At 49.5% G+C, this 23,076-nt stretch overlaps 1 protein-coding gene across 2 annotated transcripts in view; it reads right to left on the reverse strand.

Moving 5' to 3' along the window:
- The window catches only part of CASS4 (Cas scaffold protein family member 4), a 139,260-nt gene that overhangs the window by 37,454 nt on the left and 78,730 nt on the right, over window positions 1-23,076 (reverse strand). The window lies entirely within an intron of this gene.

Raw genomic sequence — 23,076 nt, forward strand, 5'->3', positions numbered from 1 at the left:
ACCTTTTACCTACTTCATTGATTACAGGTTAACGAGGGAGACGCCTTCAGAGTTAATTGCAGCCCTTAGAGTCCCTTGTCCAATTACTTTTGGTCCCTTGAAAAAGAGGAGGCTATGCATTACAGAGCTATGATTCCTAAACCCTTTCTCCGATTTGGATGCGAAAACTCTCATATTGCAGCTGGGAGTGTGCACTTTCAGCCAATATTATATATATAATTGTATTTCTGAACATGTTTTTGTAAACAGCTAAAATAACAAAACTTGTGTCGCTGTCCAAATATTTCTGGCCCTGACTGTAGTACCAAGCACCCAAGCATAGTAGTGCTCTTTCATCACTAATCATTACTAGTACCGAGCACCCGAGCATGGTAGTGCTCGCTCATCACTAATCGTTACTAGTACCGTGCACCTGAGCATGGTAGTGCTCTCTCATCACTAATCATTACTAGTACCGTGCACCTGAGCATGGCAGTGCTCGCTCATCACTAATCATTACTAGTACCGAGAACCCAAGTATGGTAGTGCTCTCTCATCACTAATCATTACTAGTACCAAGCACCCAAGCATAGTAGTGCTCTCTCATCACTAATCATTACTAGTACTGAGCACCCAAGCATAGTAGTGCTCTTTCATCACTAATCATTACGAGTACTGAGCACCCAAGCATGGTAGTGCTCTCTCATCACTTAACATTACTAGTACCGTGCACCTGAGCATGGTAGTGCTCTAACATCACTAATCATTACTAGTACCGAGCACCCAAGAATAGATGTGCTCTCTCATCACTAATCATTACTAGTACTGAGCACCCGAGCATGGCAGTGCTTGCTCATCACTAATCATTACTAGTACTGAGAACCCGAGCGTGGTAGTGCTCTCTCATCACTAATCATTACTAGTACTGAGCACCCGAGCATGGTAGGGCTCTCTCATCACTAATCATTACTAGTACCGAGCACCCAAGCATAGTAGTGCTCTCTCATCACTAATCATTACTAGTACTGAGTGTGGCGCCCTGGACTAGCCAGGTCGTCACAGGTACTACAACATGCACCCCCACCCCGAGATAGGCACATCAGCCAGACACAAAATCCTTGTTGCCTCCCTCCAGGGGCTGATGTCCACACCAGATGGGGTGGAGCCAGGAAGTTGGCCCCACCCACTGAGGAGTTCACAGTCCTGGAGGCGGGAAAAGGAAGTCAGTAGAGATCAGTTAGGGAAGTGGAAGCGTGAGGAGTAAAGTGGTAGTAGAAGAGCAAACTGACTGTGTCCGGGTACATGGCCTGGGCAGTTAGAGCAAGGTTGGCAGACGGTGGTGGCCGTCTGCAGGAAAGGCAGATCAACGCGGAACCGTAGGACCGGGGACGGGCGATGGCCCGCCGGTACCGAACCGGGGAGCGAAGTGAAGCCAGCACAAACCGGCAGGGCCTGCGGACCCCGACCAGGCTTGGAGTTGCCGTTAAATAGGTCAAATCCGTCAGTGACCGGAACCCCAGGGGTTTCCTAACAGCCAAGACCCGATTGAAGGCAACGGTCCAACCAACAGAAGGGAAATACAGCTACCGGCACAGCTAGAGTTCCAAGGGCCAGAGCCTGCGGGCAAAAGGGCTCCTCCGGCACATACATACGCTGGGGAGCGGGTTACCGGTGGGAAGCCATCGGGACTGAACATCCACAAAAGGTGCAGGGAAAGGCAGCCACCACCAACCGTCTGGGAGAAACCACAGCAGCTAGCTGTGGGACCCGTCCATCCAGCAGTTTGGTTTACCAGAGACTTTGCATCCATTTGTGGCTGAGTGAGTACTACCGTGCATTCCGGCACCGCGCTGCGCAGTCCAAGCGACCCTGCACCTTGCCAACCCTGCTTCCCCGACACCTCACCGGGCCCACCAACCCCTACCCACGGAAGGGAAAACAACATCCCAGCTGCTCTCTACCATCGCTCCCGGGATCCCCGTCAATAGCAGCGGTGGTGCCCAACCTCACCACAACCCGTGGGTGGCGTCACGGACCAAATCCCCAAACAGAACTACCCCCCTTTCACTCACGGGCGAGGAGCGCCGCTCGAGTCCCCGGATCCGGCCCACCGCTCGAGCCACCGAGCAGCAGCCTCAGCGCCGGACCCAAGCGAGGTGAGCGCAGCGCCCCGTGTCCTGCGACAACTTGGTGTCACGAACAGCATCTTACCGTTCTACCGGCTGGTAGAAGTGCGCCTTGTGTCCCGCCGGCAGTGTCCGGCCGAATAATTTCAGAATCCACCATCTTGGGCGCGAAGATTTTCCCGCTCGAGCGTCTTCTCGAGCAGTGGAGGCGCGAAAGCCGAAGCCCCGCCCCTGAAGAGGAGGTGCTGAGAAAAGACCAAGGGGGACGGATGGCGTCCGGCTGCATGTAAACCGAGGCCATAAAAGCAGGGACGCCAGGACTCTGCCGCCATATTTGGTTCCTGGAAGATACCGCTGCCAGCATGTACCGTCCGTCCGGTATCCGCAGCGTGGGTGGAGGTCCGGACCGTTCAGCTGAGCAGCCGCCTACAGGTCCGAATCCAGCTCCTCCTGGAGGAGTGGGAGGCCGACATGGCGGATGTGGTGGCGGCCATACGGAGACGTGAGGTGGAGGAAGTCTTGGAGGAGCGGGTAAGCGACCCACGCCCCTGTGTTCCTACAGGATCGGTCGTCACGGCTGAGGGGCCCAGTCTGCGCCCGCTCACCCTGCTGCCTCCCCCGCTACTCGTGTTGGCTGCTGCCGCCCCGCCACTAGGCCCGCTACCCGCACAACCGGTAGCGGAACCCTGCCCGTCCGCCCAAGCGGACCAACCTGCAGCTGAAGCCCGCAGACGCCCCGAGCCGGTTCCCTGGAAGTACCCGAAGGCATCATCCGTCTGCGAAGACTTACCGGTGGCGCCGGAAGTGACCGTGCCCAGTCCCGTCCCGGCTCCGGTGTTCCGTCCCGTGCAGGAGGAGGCAGAGGTCAAGCGGGAGAGGACCCCTGTACCCATTCCCCACGCCTCGGCTGAGGCTGCGCCGGGTCGTTGCTGCAAGGCAGCGCCCCAGGCCTTGTCACCGCGGGATCTCCCACCGAGGTCGCCAGTAGTGGGCAGTGTAGTGGAAGTCCCGCGGGGCCCGACCCGCGCGCAGAGGCAAGCAGCAGCCCCTTATTGGGACAGGGAACCGACCCCGCTGGGCCTAGAGATTGCGGAGAGGGAGAGGTGGAAGGCTGAGTTGATAGCCCGCACAATCCAAGAAAAGGAGAACCTCCGCAGAGCCACCTTCCGGGTACGGGGCCCGATCCACGAGGGGCAAGTAAGAAGATTTGACATCCGCCGAGGGTATGGATTTATTTTCGAGCCGGGCCTGGAGGCCGAGGTGTTTGTGGCCCGCCGGGATGTTAATGCCCACCTGCCAGAGGGCCACCCGGGCCGTAACTTGCTCCCAGGCGATCTGGTAACGTACACACGGCACTGTGGGGAGAGGGGCTGGTTTGCCCTGGATGCGAAGCTGAAAGGGGGACAGGAGGCCCAGGAACCGGCCCAGTCCCCTCCTTCGGCCTGCGATGTGGATCTGAAATAAGGCAGCGGTCCCTCCGTTGCACCGTTGTCCCCGTTGGGACCACCCGTACCGTTACCTGTTAAATGAAAGTAATCAACCGAAGTTTTTACCTGATTGGTACTGTGATTGATCCAGCCGTTGCCGGCAAGTAGTCCCCGTAGGGACCCTTTGTACCGTTGCATAAGAAACTGCTTATGGACATGCCTGAGAACTTGCAGGGCACCCATAAACTGGTGGAAATGTAAATATGTTGGGCATATTTTCGTTGCCGCCTCCGGAGAGGCTGATTTGGAGGATGGGCCTGGAGGAAAGAGATGGCCCAGGCCCGCCACTACCGCAACCGGTGGCGATCCTCTGGGGGGCAGGGGTCCCCCATGGACGAGGGGTCCCCTGAAGTGACAGTCGGGTGCGAGACACCGTACCCGTTCCCGCTCGGGCAGCCTGGATCTGGACTGGGGTCAAGGGGTGCTGCCCACTTCTTAGGGGCAGCATCAGGGCCAGGTTGTTTGGGTGGGAGAGCGGAAGCCGTCCGTTATTAATAAAAATGTGTTTGTAACGTTAAAGTACCGTGCATCCCGTTAAGGGAAGATTTATAAATATGCTTTGTTGAACATTTTCACATGTTTTATATTTTTGCAGTTGAAAAAATAAAACCGGTGATAGACGGGCAGCCCTCGGACAGTCTGCATGTAACCAAGGGGGAATGTGGTGCCCTGGACTAGCCAGGTCGTCACAGGTACTACAACATGCACCCCCACCCCGAGATAGGCACATCAGCCAGACACAAAATCCTTGTTGCCTCCCTCCAGGGGCTGATGTCCACACCAGGTGGGGTGGAGCCAGGCGGTTGGCCCCACCCACTGAGGAGTTCACAGGCCCGCTGGTACCGAACCGGGGAGTGAAGTGAAGCCAGCACAAACCGGCAGGGCCTGCGGACCCCGACCAGGCTTGGAGTCGCCGTTCAATAGGTCAAATCCGTCAGTGACCGAAACCCCAGGGGTTTCCTAACAGCCAAGACCCGATTGAAGGCAACCGTCCAACCAACAGATGGAAATACAGCTACCGCCACAGCTAGAGTTCCAAGGGCCAGAGCCTGCGGGCAAAAGGGCTCCTCCGGCACATACATACGCTGGGGAGCGGGTTACTGGTGGGAAGCCATCGGGACCGAACATCCACAAAAGGTGCAGGGAAAGGCAGCCACCACCAACCGTCCGGGAGAAACCACAGCAGCCGGCTGCGGGACCCGTCCATCCAGCAGTTTGGTTTACCAGAGACTTTGCATCCATTTGTGGCTGAGTGAGTACTACCGTGCCATCCGGCACCGCGCTGCGCAGTCCAAGCAACCCTGCACCTTGCCAACCCTGCCTCCCCGACACCTCACCGGGCCCACCAACCCCTACCCACAGAGGGGAAAACAACATCCCAGCTGCTCCCTACCATCGCTCCCGGGATCCCCGTCAATAGCAGCGGTGGTGCCCAACCTCACCACAACCCGTGGGTGGCGTCACGGACCAAATCCCCAAACCGAACTACCCCCCTTTCACTCACGGGCGAGGAGCGCCGCTCGAGTCCCCTAATCCGGCCCACCGCTTGAGCCACCGAGCAGCAGCAGCAGCGCCGGACCCGAGCGTGGTGAGCGCAGCGCCCCGTCGCCCGCGACACTGAGCACCCAAGCATAGTAGTGCTCTCTCATCATTAATCATTACTAGTACTCAGCACCCGAGCATGGTAGTGCTCTCTCATCACTAATTGTTACTAGTACCGAGCACCCAAGTATGGTAGTGCTCTCTCATCACTAATTGTTACTAGTACCGTGCACCCGAGCATGGCAGTGCTCTCTCATCACTAATCATTACTAGTACCGTGCACTCGAGCATGGTAGTGCTCTCTCATCACTAATCATTACTAGTACCGTGCACCCGAGCATGGTAGTGGTCTCTCATCACCAATCATTACTAGTACCGTGCACCCGAGCATGGTAGTGCTCTCTCATCACTAATCATTACTAGTACCGTGCACCCGAGCATGGTAGTGCTCTCTCATCACTAATCATTACTAGTACTGTGCACCCGAGCATGGCAGTGTTTGCTCATCACTAATCATTACTAGTACTGAGTGTGACGCCATGGACTAGTCAGGTCGTCCCAGGTAGTCCCATGCACACACACCCCCTCCCTAAAAAGGTGACAGCAGCCAAACTACAAAACCTTGTCACCACCCTCCAGTTTTCATGTCCACAGCAGGGAGGTGGAGCCAGGTGGATGGCTCTGCCCACCGAGGAGTTCACAGGCCTGGAGGCGGGAAAACAGTAGTTCTAGAGAGTAGTTCTAGTTGAGTAGGAGAGAAGTCGAGTTCAAGGGTAGACCTGTGACCAGGCCTGCCAATAGTCTACTCAGGTGTCTGGGTTGGAGCCCAGTCACCTCTGGCAAGGAGGCAGACGGTGGTGGCCGCCTGCAGGAGCTGGGATTACAGGCGGTGGAACCGTAGGGATCGGGGTCGGCCGGTGGCCCGCCGGCACCGAACCAGGGAACCGATTGGAAACTGGAGCACCAGGAGGGGTACTCAGACCCAGCACGAAGCCCAGAACCAACAGGGCTGAGTCAAATCAACTGATTGAGGACTGGACTTAAGGACGTTTCCCACAGAAGACCCGACTGAAGACAACAGCCGAACCATTAGGGTAAAGCCACCGCCAAGGCATAGAGACCAAAAGGGCCAGCGTCTGCGGGCAAACAGGGCTCTCCCAACACCCAGCAAGCCGGGGAGCGGACTACCGTTGCTCAGGCATAGGAGTCATAACATTCACATTAAGGAGGTGCAGGAGAAAGGCGGAAATAACCAACCTGTTAAGGGAGAAGCTGCAGCCGGCTGCGGGCCCCGTTCATCATCCCGTTTGGTTTACCAGAGACTCCAGTGTGTTGTGTCATAGTGAGTACACCAGTGCCTTCGGGCCGCGCACCGCATCGCACCAGCACCCAGCACGCACCCATCCCCACGCCCCATCACCCCTCTCGGGCCCCCGGGACCATCACTCCCCTACCCACGGAGGGGTCAACACCAAGCTGCGCAAAACCGTCCCCGGGAGGCCTAGTCAACGGCAGCGGTGTTGTCCATCCATTCACCATAACCCGTGGGTGGCGTCACAAACTTAAATCCCCTACAAACCACCGCGGCTCCGGCCGTGGAACTCCCCACCGAAGTCTCTGCGTGTAGCGCCAACAACCCCCCCCTTATGGAGCGACGTGACCCCTGGGTCCGTGAGGAGTTCGAGCCACCCACCGTACGAGCACGCATCCGAGCGGCTCGGCAGCCGTCCGAGCCCGCGGGGCGGTACACTGAACACCCAAGCATGGTGGTGCTCGCTCATCAATAATTGTTACTAGTGACGAGCATCCGAGTATGGCAGTGCTCGCTCATTACTAATTGTTACGAGGACGAGTACCGAGCATGGCAGTGTTCACTCATCACTAGTGACAACCCTATGTAGTCACCATGACAGCTTCCGTGGAAGTTGTCACCTCATTCTGTCTGGAACATAGTGGCAAGTCAGTGATTTCTAGAGGGGTCTGACTGTGTTACCAGCACTGTCGGCAGAGGAACCATAGATTGTCACGTATCAGTATTTATCTAGAATAATTTAAAGGGGACTCAATTTTTAATATTTATTTCCTATTTTAAAACACATTGGAGGAGGACGGTAAAGCTTGAACCTTCATTAATTTTCAGGACCAAGGTGCCATAAAACATGGTCAGATTGTCAGACCCCTTTAATATGGTCCTTTGACTTCCTCTAAGGCTTTGGGGAATCTCCAAAGTTCATGAAGTGATAAATGTAAGATCGTCATGATACAAGAAGTGGGTCTGTGTCCTCTATTCGAGTGGTGGTTATGCATGTGCCGTACTGCTCCATTGATTGACTTTGGAACTAAGCCCAGTGCTCGGATCTCTGTCTGTCCTATAGATAATGAATGGAGCCGTATTGCATGCGTGCTCACTGCCAGCGATCATACATTTATCACCATGCTGTTTTTTTGTCCAACTACATTTACCTTGTATCATTTCTGTTCATTTCTCCTTTAAAATCCCCCTCTGCACCCCAGAAATATGCAATAAGCTTAAATTTTTGTTTATGCTGGGGATCATCGGGCGGCGAGTGGTCCTCAGAGCGGAGCGCGCAGCTGACATCTCCAGAAAACATGTGTGTTTGTGTAAATATCCCGACTCTCACAGGACTGCGAGGCTGGGAAGAATCCCGGCAACTTCCTGTGTCCTCTGACCACAAATATTGAGTTCCCGGGGTCCTGTGTGAAACGCTGCTCACCCTGACAATCCCACAGTCAGAGCGCCCCACAGATCCTGACATTGCGCCCTCAGCTGCGAAATGTGTCATGACCAGAAACCTAAAACGCGTCTATCGCTGTAATGAAATACAAGGGAGAGCTTTACGCACTTATCTATAAGGGCTGCATTCACACTCGGGCCCTGGAGGGCCAAAGGGTCTTTTTGGCACAATTGAAAAGACTGATACTATTAAAGACCAATGACGCTTGTGGATTATTGGAAATTTTGCATTGAGAACCACAAGCTTCACGTTACACCACATGTATCCAGACAGTCATGAATCCGAGCTGATTAATATAACAGTCGTGATTAGCCATAATTACATTCTTTTTGTAGTAAACGTGTCCACGGCCCTCATGTGCCAGGCATAATGAACACCTTGGACTCAGCAGGTCACACATCCCTCTAGGCCTGATGAAATGTAACAATTAGTGACTTTGTGCCGGTGGCTACACAGGGCTCCAGCTCCTGATCCCAACACACTGCCTTGTTACTGAGCCTTTGTTCTCATTAATTATCATTTAATCTTATTGTCACGTAGAGACCCTACCAAGATTTACATCTGTGAAATGACTTAATCTTCCCGCAATTTGCTAAATTAAAACCTAACGAGACGTAAAAGCTGCAGCCTGATTGGTTGAAAAAGGACTTGTAAGGTAGAGGCAGAAAAATGTAAAAGGGGGTGGGGAAGGGGGTCTTCTTTGGACAAGCCCTACATATGTTATTTGGGCATAGTCCTGCAGTATCACTACAGGGCAAGGAAGCATTTAGAGGGTGGTAGTGTACCACCCCGGGGCTCGGCCGGCTGCCGAGCCGCTCGGATCCGTGCTCGTCGGTGGGTGGTTCGAGCTCCTCACAGACCCGGGGGTCACATCGCTCTGAAAGGGGGGGGCTGGCGCTACACGTAGGGACTTCAGTGGGGAGGTCCACGGCCGGAGCCGCGGTTGTTTGTAGGGGATTTCAGTTCGTGACGCCACCCACGGGTTGTGGTGAATGGATGGACACCACCGCTGCCGTTGACTTTTGCCCACAGACGCTGGCCCATCGGGTCTCGATGCCTGGGCGGTGGCTTTCTCCCCCTATGGTTGGGCTGTTGTCTTCAGTTGGGTCTTAGGTGGGAAAGGGCCTAAAGTCCAATCCTCAATCAGTTGATTTGACTCGGCCCGGTTGCTTCTGGGCCTCGTACCCGGTCTGAGTACCTCTCCTGGTGCTCCGGTTTCCAATCGGTTCCCCGGTTCGGTACCAGCGGGCCACCACCCGTCCCCGGTCCTTACGGTTCCACCGGCTGTAATCCCAGCTCCTGCAGGCGGCCACCACCGTCTGCCTCCTTGCCAGAGGTGACTGGGCTCCAACCCAGACACCTGGTGTTAGACTATAGCAGACCTGGGCACAGGTCTGCACTTGAACTCCACTCCACTCCGCTGTCAAAACTAATCTCTCACGTTCTCCTGCCTCAGGGCCTGTGAACTCCTCGGTGGGCGGAGCCAACCGCCTGGCTCTGCACCCCTGGTGTGAATATCAAACCCGGAGGGAGGTGACAAGGTTTTTGTAGGTTGGCTGCTGTCACCTTATTAAGGGGGGAGGATTTTGTGTAAGGGCCTACCTGTGACTACCTGGCTAGTCCAGGGCGTCACAGTAGCATACTCAATTTATAAGCCCCTATACACATTAGACTAATAGCAGATCCCAGGAGTGAGGTGTGGCCGGTTTTAAGCTATATGCCTATACTAGTTGTTACAAAGACAGATGGTTCAGTGAACCAATAGAATGCTGATCTAGCTTTCTTTCTGCATTCAATTGTATTCGGGAATTTTAGACCTGAATAGAATTGAAATTATGAGCACCAGCACTGAAGGGGCAGAGGAGCGCTAGTCAACTCTTTATCACAACGTCCAGTGGTGTGATGATGTCACCTCATCATGCTGCTGATATTGCTGGAGTGCTACATAGTGAAGGCGTGGGCTATGGTAAGAGCTTCATAGTGTACTGTAGACTGGAGAAGAAGTGTAGAGAATACAGTATGTACAGTATGGGGGGACAATAGTATGCAGAGGGAGGGCAGTGTGCACAACAATATAAAGAAAGAAGAAAATATGATATGGGGAGGGAGCAGAGTGGGGCACAGTATGAGGGCAAAGTAAGGAGAGGGGGTAATGTGGGGGAACATTGTGAAGATGGGGACAGTGTGCAGTAGGCGGTAGGCAATGTGGAGATAGGAACAGCGTGACGGGAAACAGTAGACAAGGGACAATATAAAGTGGGAACAGTGTAGAGTTGGTGGGACAGTTACAATCATAACTGGTTACAGTATAGTGGTTATAGAGTTCATAAGGGGGTATAGAGGAGCGGATATACTTCATAGGTGCGAACAGCGTTGCTATTAGAACAATACCCTGACAGTGTGGCAGTTATAATTCATTAAGGGGGACAACATGTCAGTTATAGCTCAGAAGGGTGGACAGTGTGGCAGTTATAATTAAATATGGGTGAAGCCGGGCAGCCATAGTTCTTAATGACTGGTAGTTGGAATTCATAAAAGGGGTCAGGGTAGCAGTAGTAGTTCATAAGGGCGGACTGTGTGAAGGAAGTATTTTATAGGAGAGGACAGTGTGGAAACAATGTGGGGCATATTATGTGCAGGGAGCACAGTGAGGGATAATTATTTATTTGAGTGCATGGCATAGGTAGTGGACACTGTTATGACACTTTTAAAGGCACCATGTTGGGATGTGCTATTAAAGGGAATCTGTCACCAGGTTTTTCCTACCCCATCTGAGAGCACTATAAAGTAGAGACGGAGACCCTGATTTCAGCGATGTATCACTTAGCTGTTTGCTGTCATTTTGATAAAATCAATGTTTTCTCTGCTGCAGATCTAACAGTTATACAGAGCTCATGAATACGCTGGACTACCTGTCACCACACAAAGTAGTCCACTAATGATAATCTACTGTTGATTAATCAGTGATTTTATCAAAACTACACTAAGCAGCCCAGTAAGTGACACATCACTGGAATCAGCATCTCTGCCCCTATGTTATGCTGCTCTCAGATTAGGTGGTAAAAACCTGGTGACATATTCCCTTTAAGGACATACTGCAAATTGTGCTATACAATGGTAGGGGTGGACTTGACATTGCAATTAATCACTGTACCAAGCTTGCTTCTGTATTCCTTTACTGATGGTGGTTCTGTTGCTGTATTACTGTACTGATGATTGTTCTGGTGATGTATCCCTGTACTGATTATGGTTCTAGGATGGTATTCATGTAATAATCATGGTACTGTTACTGTATTCATGTACTATTATTTGGTTCTGACCTGTATCGTTCCTGCATCGCTGGTAAGGTCTGACTGTGTGACATCTCACCAGCGACCTTACCAGCGATCCCTATCAGGTTGCATCATTTTCGGGATCGCTGGTAAGGCTAGTTTCACACTTGCGTTGAACGGCATCCGTTGCATTGCGTTGTGTGACGGATGCAACGGATGTGTTGCATATAGTGGCACAACGGATGCAATGGATGCTGCAAAACAACGGAATCCGTTTTGATTTTTTTTTTTTTTTTTTTTTACAGTTTTACCGGCGGCAGACTATTGTGAACGATCAGCTGATTGCTCCCAGTAGCCGGCCGTCAGCAAGTGACAGCGCTCAGCTGATCACCCGGCGGCCGGCTGCAGGGAGCGATCAGCTGATTACCCGGCGGCCGGCTACTGGGAGCGATCAGCTGATCGCTCCCTGCAGCCGGCCGCCGGGTGATCAGCTGAGCGCTGTCACTTGCTGACGGCCGGCGCTCAGCTGAACGTTCGGCCACTGCAAGCCAAAATAAAGTTTGTGATTTCAAAAAAAAAAAAGAGCATGCGCAGTGAAATCCAGAGGATTCCGCTGCTCAAAACAACGTTACATGCTGCGTTCCTCCCGCTGGGCGGAAGCAACGGAGCGTCGCCCAGCGGAAGCAACGCAGGTCCTTTTGGTACAATCCGTCAACCATACAAGTCTATGGGAAACAGCGGAATCCGTTAACGGATTCCGCTGTTTTCCAAAAGAGCGGATTGTAACGGAAGGAAAACAACGCAAGTGTGAAAGTACCCTAAGTCGTTGTGTGTGACTGGGCCCTAAAACACCTACAACATTATCAGTGCTCAAAGAGGTAATACTGCGGCTATCTTAAAGAGACCACAGGAGAACTGGCTGAATGCTCCTGTGTATGGCGAGATTGGGAGAGATGGCCATCAGCCCCCATTACATGTAAGATCCCTGTCGAATGAACAATTGTTCGGCTGGCAAATCTCGTCCTATGCTCCCATACAGTATAGCTCTACTGTATTCTCTATGCTGTTGATTGAACCAGTCAATATCGGTGGGTTCGGCCTACGTTTATCTAATATTTATGGGGGCTAAACTGGTCCCATTACATGAACAACAACAATATACTATTTCTATTACGCTGGACCTCCGATATGTTCGCCATTACACCTTAGACTGTAGATTTCATCCAGATTTTTTTCACATGCCCATATATCCCTGAATGTGGCTGTAAAGGCGGCCATATTGGTTTTCACTCAGTTTTCCCAGAAAAAAAGATTTTTATATTTTTTTTTATAGAGTCTTGGGAAAGGAAGTAGAGAACATCTGTGTTTGAGTTGGTAATCAGCACCATCACCACCAGCCAGCCCCCACATGGAGCCAAACAATAGAAGATTCCCTATCTACAAGAGTGGCTATCTGCAACTGAATGCCACAGTCACTCCATGACCCCAAGCCCTGAGATCTGCAACCACCAATACACAGTTAATAAGGAAGAGGAGGAGGCCTCCATATTCACTAATGTGCCGCATCCTGCTGCACGGCCCTCTGGTAACACAGATTAATGGGAGCCAGATGTCCATAGCGAGATTTCAAGTAGAAATGTTCTGTAACTCATAGCAACGAATTAAAACAACTAATACGATCACTTACCCATAGCAACTAACACAATTTGTAGCCCATAGCAACCAGAAGCCATTAATACTGCTCATGTGTAAACCATAGCAACCAACTACAAAAGGAGCAACATTAGTGATTATAACCCCACATATAGGTTATTTAACCTTTAGCAGCTAATGCATAGGCCATACTGATTAACATATAGATATAGATCATGTAAAGCATAGCAACCAAGAAAACGGTAACAAGGTCAGTATCCTTATTCACTAATCCAAATACATAGTTATCAAATGAAGAAGTCACATTATAGCTCATAGCAACCAAGAATATAATGTGACCCATAGCAACACATAACAGGTTAGGGAGCACAGGGGGATTCTAAGGCTAGGTTCACATTTCCGTTGTTTTAAATCCGTTCGGTCCGTCAGCGACGGACCTGTCGTTTTTTAGATATCAATTAACGCAATGGATGTGTTTTTCCTAGGATTCCGTTCACAGGAATCCTGTGAAAAAAATGATCCGTTACATCCGCTGTGCGTCCGTTTTTTGACGGATCCGTCATGATCCGTTTGTGTTTGGGACAGCCCAGTTGGTGTGCCAAACATACTGGGCATGCTCAGTAGAGCATGACGGAATCCAGGGCTGGATTCCGTTGTAAGACGGATTACGACGGAATCCAGCACCATAGACATACATTACAAAACAAACGTTACATTCTGTGTTGTTTCCGCCTGGCGGTCAGTCCAAAAACGACTGACCGCCGTGCAGCGAATGCAACACAAGGTCATCAGTCGCAATCCGCCACTAATGCACGTCTATGGGAAACAACGGAATCCGCCAAATGGATTCCGTTGTTTACCAGAGCTGCGGATTGTGACTGATACATTTTGGCGGAAATGTGAACCTAGCCTAAGGAGTCAATGCGATTAATGGCAACCAAACCGCTAACATGCCACAGACGGTGGCCGAATCCAAAATCCCATGTCCATTTGACGTTGTGAAATGATCTCATAAATACTTAGATGACCCATGTATCACATTCTAAAAATTCTCTTACCCTCTAGCTTTCTTTAGATATTTCATCACTGTCAATACTTTTAAAGGGAACCGGTCAGGTGCAATATGCACCCAGAACCGCAAGCAGTTCTAGCTGCATATTGCTAATCCCTGCCTAAAGGTGGCTTTACACACTGCAACATCGCAAACGACATCGCTGTAACGTCACCGGTTATGTGACGTAATAGCGACCTCCCCAGCGACATTGCAGTGTGTGAAACACATCAGCGACCTGGCCCCTGCTGTGAGGTTGCTGATCGCTACAAATCTCTCAGGACCATTCTTTGGTCCTGTTTCCCGCTGTGCAGCAAAGTCTCAGTGTGTAAAGGGGACTTTACAGCGACTTCGTTAGCGACTTCCCTTTCAAAAAGCTGCTTTTGTGGCGCCCCTGACCTGGTCAGGCACCACTGAGTACTGCACCCATGCTGGGGACAGTACAAAACAGGTAATCCAGAAGGCTGACCGAGGTGTGTGACTACACAGGCGCATAGTGATCAGGTCTCACACATTTACCTTTGAGAGGACCCCTGGGGATCCCAGGAGGGGGCGAAGCCTCCATCTCCACTCGAGGGGTGTGGTAGAGAGCCTGGTTGCTAGGTGACGTAGGCAAGAACAGGAGAGGAGGGAAGAGTGAGCCGAAGACAGTTGAGTGGTGAAGTTCAGGGAGGGCAGAAGCAGACCCTGTAGCTCTACACAATTCTGACAACGTACGCGCAGTGACTACCGACGGGGGAGAACGGTCACCTGGTAGTGCTGCCCGAAATCCACACACGGCTAAAGAGAGAGCAACGGAGTGGAAAGTAAGGAGACTGTCAGGGAGATACCAGGCCCAACCGGGTAACAGGTCCCAGTGCAGGGATAGATCCACCTGTCCTTTGCCAAACCTGCATGAGGGGGCACTTTACACCCCCAAGACAACACCACAGAGTCCGCAGCCACGTAGCCAAAGTGAGGGCCCATAGCTCACAGGAGGCAAGCAGCCGGAGTGACCTGGTCCAGGCTACAAGCAAACGGGCCAAAAAGAAGGGGAGAGAGGCACCAGCAACTTCCCTGGGCGACCCCAGAAGGGCTTCAAGCAGGGGTTACCCCAAAACACAACGGGCTAAGGAAGGCGAGTTGGTAGCCACCCTCACTAGTCAGCCTGAAGGACACCTGGTTCCAGCCTGGTTCATCCCAGCTACGCCCGGGTTACTCACCCTGCCACCATCAGTGAGTAAAAACCCCTGAAAGACATCCTGCTTGTGCGAGTGAGTCATTCTGCGACTTGTAGTTCCACACACCAACACGGGACCCTGGGGCATGCCTCACTCTCAGGAGGCTATTACAACTGACTGCACCTACTATCAGCCCCAGGCACCCCTAACCTGCAGTGGCGGTCCCCACTGACCGCAATTCTGAGAGTGGCGTCACGACAATCAAAATAGAGGATTTCCTACCTGTGACAAGATCCAGCCGCGTGGAGTCCCTGAAGGTAATGCACCGCTGCACCGACACCGAGCCTCGGGGCCCCACACTTTACAACGTCCCCAATGACTAGCTAGGTCGTTCTGCAGGTCCGGATCACTGTTGCGTCGTTGGCCAGGTCTGCCTGTTTGACAGCTCACCAGCGACTTTGTAGCGATCCCGGCCAGGTTGGAATTGCTGGTGGGATCGCTAGAAAGTCTCAGTGTGTAAAGGGGCCTTAACTGTCCCTGCATCTGATAGCATAGATAAAGATCCTTTATGATATGTTAATGAGTGCAGGGACTATAGTCGACTACGTTCGGGTGTCCGCCTGCAGAAAACGTATATGTTCAAAAATGGTGCAAGACAGAGCACACGCTAAGAGTCTGGTCTATTATAGTCAAGTTTTGCAGGGTGGGGGAGGGGTGATTCGGACAGATGCCCCGACAGGACCACTGAACGTAAGTAAAAGTGCAATGTGAAAGCAGCCTAAGAGGGCAGAATGAGCGCAGGAACTAACGCCTTTGCAACTAGCCACTGCGCTCATTAGCATATCATAAAGGATCTTTAGAAATACTTTTTCTAAAGATCTCTTTATCTATTCTAGTGTATACAGGGACGGGTAGGCAGGAATTAGCAATATGCATCCAGAACTGCTCGTGGTTCTGGGTGCACATTACACCTGACAGGTTCCCTTTAATTCTGAATATTAAATAATGAAATTGAAATTTCTCCCTTAAAACAAAATTATTCTACCTCATTAAATTTGCCCCAAATGTCCTCTTTGAAAAACTCATGTGGTTGCCAGGCTGCTTAGGCATGGGCTGCCAATCGTCCAAAAATTCCAGGACAGTCCGTAAAAATAGGTCACTTTTTTGTCCTGTGCGTAAAAAAATATAATTTTTTGAAGCCAAAGAAACCTATACAGATTATTCTGACTGTAATTATCATCATTTTACAGTTTACAATGAATGCAGCTGATGTCTTCATAGAATTATGGGCTGGAGACATGTATCGCTTATAATGATAATGATTTATTATGGTTTTACTATGTGTTTAGAAAAAAAATAAAAAGTCAAGTTTGGCAACTCTGGCTTAGGCTAAGAACACACATCCGTCTTTTCTGCCGTTTGTCGGATCCGGCGCGCTGCCGTACAGTCTATACAGTACAGTGGCTGCGCGACAAGCTCCGGTCACGTGCTGTCATGTGACCGGCGCATGTGACCAGGAAGTTGCAGCGCAGCCACTGTACTGTATAGACTGTACGGGATCATGCCGGATCCGACAAACGGCAGAAAAGACGGATGTGTGTTCTTAGCCTAAGGCCAGTTCAGACATGTCCAATATTCATGGACCGAGTGAAGACCACGATGTCCAAACCTGACGCATTTTTACTGACCTGAACTCAAGAGTCTCATAAATGTCCATGAGGTTGTTGAGTTGGAGTCAGGAAACCCATGGACATGGCCCATAAATGTCAGATTTGTGTATCTGGTCTTATTGGGAAAATTACAGGGTCTGAGATCTATGCGTCCCTCAGGCTTCATAGATATTAGATTCTTGGATGATCCTACCAATATTATTGCAATATGCGCCCACTGCTCTTATGTCCGGATGTTTCTCGCCGCATTGTACTCATTTAGGTCATAAAGGCATTTTGTTTCAGATGCCACATCATCCCTTCCCTTCCCCCCAGTCCCCTACAGAAACTGGTGGCCACCAGTCCTGGTTACCTGAGGTCACCACAGGACAGATCCCGACATCACTCAGAGCTGCCATTAACAGCTCTGGTGTCACCTTTATCTCCCCACTGTGATAAATAAAGCCCTCCCGTACACTTCAGATGGCTACTGGAAAAAGATGGTTTGGCCGACACATCAATCGTTTGGTTGGAAGCTCAAGACTCCCATACACAGGACAGGAGTGCTCACTCTGAGATAACCCTCATGTTTTATGATGATGGCTGGACCAAGCACCTTCTATCTATTGTGCCCCCTATTTCCTTATAGAATGTAGGCTTGTGAGCAGGACCCTCACTTCTCCTGTAACTGTTGAATTATATGTTACTCTGTAAAGTCTTTATTGCCTGTACTTGCGTTAATTTCCTTCTGTCACAATCCGCCCTTTTGGAAAACAGCGGAATCCGTTAACGGATTCCGCTGTTTCCCATAAACTTGTATGTATGACGGATTGTGCCAAAAGTACCTGCGTTGCTTCCGCTGGCCGACGCTGCGTTGCGTCCGCCGGGCGGAAGGAACGCAGCATGAAACGTTTTTTGAGCGGTTGAATCCTCTATTTTTCACTGCACATGCTCATCTTTTTTTTTTTTTTTAATCACAGAAACTTTATTTTGTCTCTTGCTGGCCGAACGTTCAGCTGATCGCCCGGCCGCCGGCATGTGAGAGCTCTCAGCTGAGCACCCGGCCGCCGGCATGTGAAAGCTCTCAGCTGATTGCCCGGCCGCCGGCATGTGAGAGCTCTCAGCTGAGCGCCCGGCAGCCGGCATGTGAGAGCTCTCAGCTGATTGCCCGGCCGCCGGAATGTGAGAGCTCTCAGCTGAGCGCCCGGCAGCCGGCATGTGAGAGCTCTCAGCTGAGTGCCCGGCCGCCGGCATGTGAGAGCTCTCAGCTGAGCGCCCGGCCGCCGGCATGTGAGAGCTCTCAGCTGATCGCCCGGCCGCCGGCATGTGAGAGCTCTCAGCTGAGCGCCCGGCCGCCAGCATGTGAGAGCTCTCAGCTGATCGCCCGGCCGCTGGCATGTGAGAGCGCTCAGCTAAGCGCCCGGCCGCCGGCATGTGAGAGCGATCAGCTGAGCGTCTGTCCGCCGGGTGATCAGCTGATCATTCACAATAGTCTGCTGCCGGTAAAACTGTTGCAACCGTTGTGCCATTATATGAAACGCATCCGTTGCATCCGTCACACAACGCAATGCAACGGATGCCATTCAACGCAAGTGTGAAAGTAGCCTTAATTGTGAAGTGCTGCAGAATGTGTTGGCGCTATATAAATAAAATTATTACTATTATAGCCGCTGCGAGACATCTCTGGTGGCAGCTCATCTCTAGAGAACAGAAGTAGCAGCAGTCCGAAATCGGACATGTTAAGTTCAATAATTGTCAGGGCCTCCATAAACATTAGACTGATGACCCAAACCTGATGATATAAAGATAAAACAAGAACTGTAATGACAGTTTTTATATGTAATTACAGTTTCTAGATGCTCGGTGGTTAGTGCTGTTACTTTGTAGCACTGGGGTCCTGAGTTAAAGTCCCACCAAGAACAACATCTGCAAAGAGTTTGTATGTTCTTACGGTGTTTGCAATGGTTTCCTCCAAGTTCTCTGATTTCCTCCCACCCTCCACAGACATAGTGATAGGGATTGCAGATTGTGAGCCCCAATGGGGACAGTGATGATGATGAATGTAAAGCGCTGTAGAATATGATGGCGCTATATAAGCAAAACCTAATAAAAAAAATGATAATACTAAGAGCCACAGGAATGTTTCCGAAAATCAAAACAGCCACTCAACCATGTTATGCCTATTCTATGCAGTATTTCTTCCACCAACATAATGCCTACCAGGATACTAGGAAAATTGGGATACCTCAATGAGAACTGGGATATCGCTGTCGGAGCCAGCAGGGTGGCCATCTAGGAAAGCTGGGTTACCTCTGTCGGACACGTCAGCGTGGCCATATTAGTCATCACTTAATTTTCCTCTATAGGAGCCAAGTTCTTAATAACTTTGCGTAAGCGGATTACTTACTGAGAATTTATAGATTTTAGCATGAATTACCATTTAATTTACACCTGTGCTCCATCCCAGAACAGAGGCGTTGACTCTTTAGGAACAATAGCTTCCTGCTCTAATTTATGGTGCCCCAGGGGTTACCAGGAAGCCCTCCTCAAGATCACAGGGACCAAATGAAAGGAGTGCAGAGGTTTCCTCATACTTAGGGGACCTCACAATTAAGTGTGGGGAAAACAGAGCTATAAGTCTGAGAAAATGATTGTACGGAGATCAGATAACCATTAAATTACAAAGAGCCATGAATGGAAGTATGAAGTTATCAGGCACCTCTTGCCTCAATAAGGATATTCGTGAATTCCTAAAAAAATCATACTGGCCATGGTAACACAGTACCATCTCCATCTAGCCCCATATATACGGACCCTAGCCGCATAATACATCTATTCTTGTAGCCCATCTGTATGGACCCATTGCCAGACCATGTACCCAGTGCACTCTCATTGCCAAGCCCTTAAAGTCATTAGTCACAGACACTTCTTGCCAGTGTCTCATGGCTAATATGCTCATACGTCATTTTTGGCACCATATAGTGATTGTGGCTACTTGTATCCACACTGACTAGACCTTGGTGCAACCAAAATAACCATCATTTCCAATCTACACATGGCACATAGATACCATAAGAAGCTGTTAAGGGCTCCCTATGGCATCTATGCCCTAACACACCAACCCCAGTGCCAGTGCAATAAGGTCCAAAATGGCAACTGTACTTTTCTCATAATCCCCTATTGGCAGCCTTTCTGAAATGATGGACCTCATTTGGGTCTACTTGACAAGACCATAGATGGATGATGATAATAATTTGGGTCAGCAAACTTGTGATAGGGTCAGAAATTGTGGTTGTAATATGGTTGAGAAATGGACCTCATTTGGGTCTACTGACCAGACCATAGATAAATGTTGATGATAATTTGGGTTAGAGGACTTGTGATAGGGTCAGAAATTGTGGCCGTAATGTGGTTGAGAAATGGACACCATTTGGGTCTACTTCACCAGGCCATAGATGGATGATGATAATTCGGGTCAGTGGGATTGTGATAGGGTCAGAAATTGTGGCCGCAATATGGTTGAGAAATGGACATCATTTGGGTCTACTGACCAGACCATAGATGAATGTTGATGATAATTTGGGTCAGCGGACTTCTGATAGGATTAGAAATTGTGGCCGTAATATGGTTGAGAAATGGACATCATTTGGGTCTACTGACCAGACCATAAATGGATGATGATAATTTGAGTCAGTGGACTTGTGATAGGGTCAGAAATTGTGGCCGTATTATGGTTGAGAAATGGACATCATTTGGGTCTACTGACCAGACCATAGATGGATGTTGATGATACTTTGGGTTAGTGGACTTGTGATAGGGTCAGAAATTGTGGCCGTAATGTGGTTGAGAAATGGACACCATTTGGGTCTACTTCACCAGGCCATAGATGGATGATGATAATTCGGGTCAGTGGAATTGTGATAGGGTCAGAAATTGTGGCCGCAATATGGTTGAGAAATGGACATCATTTGGGTCTACTGACCAGACCATAGATGAATGTTGATGATAATTTGGGTCAGCGGACTTCTGATAGGATTAGAAATTGTGGCCGTAATATGGTTGAGAAATGGACATCATTTGGGTCTACTGACCAGACCATAAATGGATGATGATAATTTGAGTCAGTGGACTTGTGATAGGGTCAGAAATTGTGGCCGTATTATGGTTGAGAAATGGACATCATTTGGGTCTACTGACCAGACCATAGATGGATGTTGATGATACTTTGGGTTAGTGGACTTGTGATAGGGTCAGAAAATGTGGCCGTAATATGATTGAGAAAATAGATATTGTAAAGTCATATGAATTAACCCTTACAGTTTATTGTCCCTCCACCTTTTCAAGTTCCTGCCATCCTTGAACTGATACCCAACATGGGAAAAAGGGAACGTTCCTCATCTAATCATCTAGTAATAGTCTCCAGCTGTACTGACTTTCCACGTCCACCTGGTCGGACGCAGGGAGAATGAGATCATCTGACCCAGACCGCGGCCCTTTAAATATGACAGCTGTACATGGGTGACACATGTTATGTTATAGAGCATGCAAAACACGTGACCATTTAAAGTCCACTGTCCCATCTTCTCCAAAACACGGTGAAGAACTTATCTGCATACACTTAAAGGGGAGCGACCCTTATCCTACGTGTGTTAATCATAAATATACACGGATACATCACCGACACATATTGGATTTGATTGCAAGCTCCACTGCCCAGAGACTATAAAAATGCATTAGTCTGTCTGCTGACATTTCTTCGGTGTGCTCGGCGGCACAGTCACCCTCCAGTGCGTCAGCCTTTGTACTCACCAGTCAGGTATGTGGCAGTTCCTCCAGGAACTAGCTGCATGTGTCACCGATCTGCTCTCATTCCTCAGCTCTAAATAGAAGGCCTTTCTGCTTCACTTGCACAAATAAAGTAGCAAAATGACCTTTTCCCTTTTTTTTTTTAAGAAAATCTGAAATCTTCATTTTCAAACATTGTGCAACAGAAAGGGGGGGAAATAGCAAAAAAGAAGCACATTTGTCTTGCAGGGATATGGAATTTGGGAACGCTCCATCAGTTGTTTTTTCCCTTTAGTGTGGCGATTAACCCTTTCTAGTCTACACTATGCGATATGGAATTTGGGAACGCTCCATCAGTTGTTTTTTTCCCTTTAGTGTGGCGATTAACCCTTTCTAGTCTACACTATGCGATATGGAATTTGGGAACGCTCCATCAGTTGTTTTTTTCCCTTTAGTGTGGCGATTAACCCTTTCTAGTCTACACTATGCGATATGGAATTTGGGAACGCTCCATCAGTTGTTTTTTTCCCTTTAGTGTGGCGATTAACCCTTTCTAGTCTACACTATGCGATTATGGAATTTGGGAACGCTCCATCAGTTATTTTTTCCCTTTAGTGTGGAGATTAACCCTTTCTAGTCTACACTATGCGATATGGAATTTGGGAACGCTCCATCAGTTGTTTTTTCCCTTTAGTGTGGCGATTAACCCTTTCTAGTCTACACTATGCGATTATGGAATTTGGGAACGCTCCATCAGTTGTTTTTTCCCTTTAGTGTGGAGATTAACCCTTTCTAGTCTACACTATGCGATTATGGAATTTGGGAACGCTCCATCAGTTGTTTTTTCCCTTTAGTGTGGCGATTAACCCTTTCTAGTCTGCACCACACAATGCAAATATACAAAAAAAAATATATAAAAATGCAAGAATAAAACAAAGTATTCACTTTTTTTATGCGGGGCATCTTGATCCCTATGCAAATTTACAAACAAATTTTACATACTATTTACAGTACTGGTACCCTAATATAGGGCCGAAGGACCTTTCTGACCATTTTGCCATTACAAGTTGCCTTGTTGATGATATTAAGGACAATCAGTTGTATAACTTGAAGCTCGAGGGTCCCAATGTAAAACTTCCAACAGGACCCCCTATTATCGCAATGTTTAATAGTAATGGTCTTTTAATATAGGCTAAAATGACCCTAGGCTCCAGGGACCGGGTGCAATTGTAATCCCTCCACCTAGTTACATCCCTGGTGACATTGCAACCTGTGGAAATCTGTTCATTGACTGTAAATTTTTCCATTGCACAGATTTTGGACAATAATTAAAAAAAAGCACCAAAACTTTCTGCTCTTAGTATATTGACTGAACTGAATACACAATATTGCTGAGCCAATGGCCAGGTCCATATAATGTCCTAGTGATAATATATCAGTGACCTTTAACCCGTGGTTCTCCGGTGATTGGGCAACTACAACCCTCAGGATACCCTGACTGTCAGGATATAGTGAGAGTCACTAATGCAGATGTATACAATATAGAAGAAGATCATAAAACAACATGGACACGGTTTCAAAACTCTGAATAATAATAATTCAAATAATATATAAAT

Source organism: Anomaloglossus baeobatrachus, chromosome 5, assembly GCF_048569485.1.
Source record: "Anomaloglossus baeobatrachus isolate aAnoBae1 chromosome 5, aAnoBae1.hap1, whole genome shotgun sequence".
Classification (NCBI taxonomy): domain Eukaryota; kingdom Metazoa; phylum Chordata; class Amphibia; order Anura; family Aromobatidae; genus Anomaloglossus; species Anomaloglossus baeobatrachus.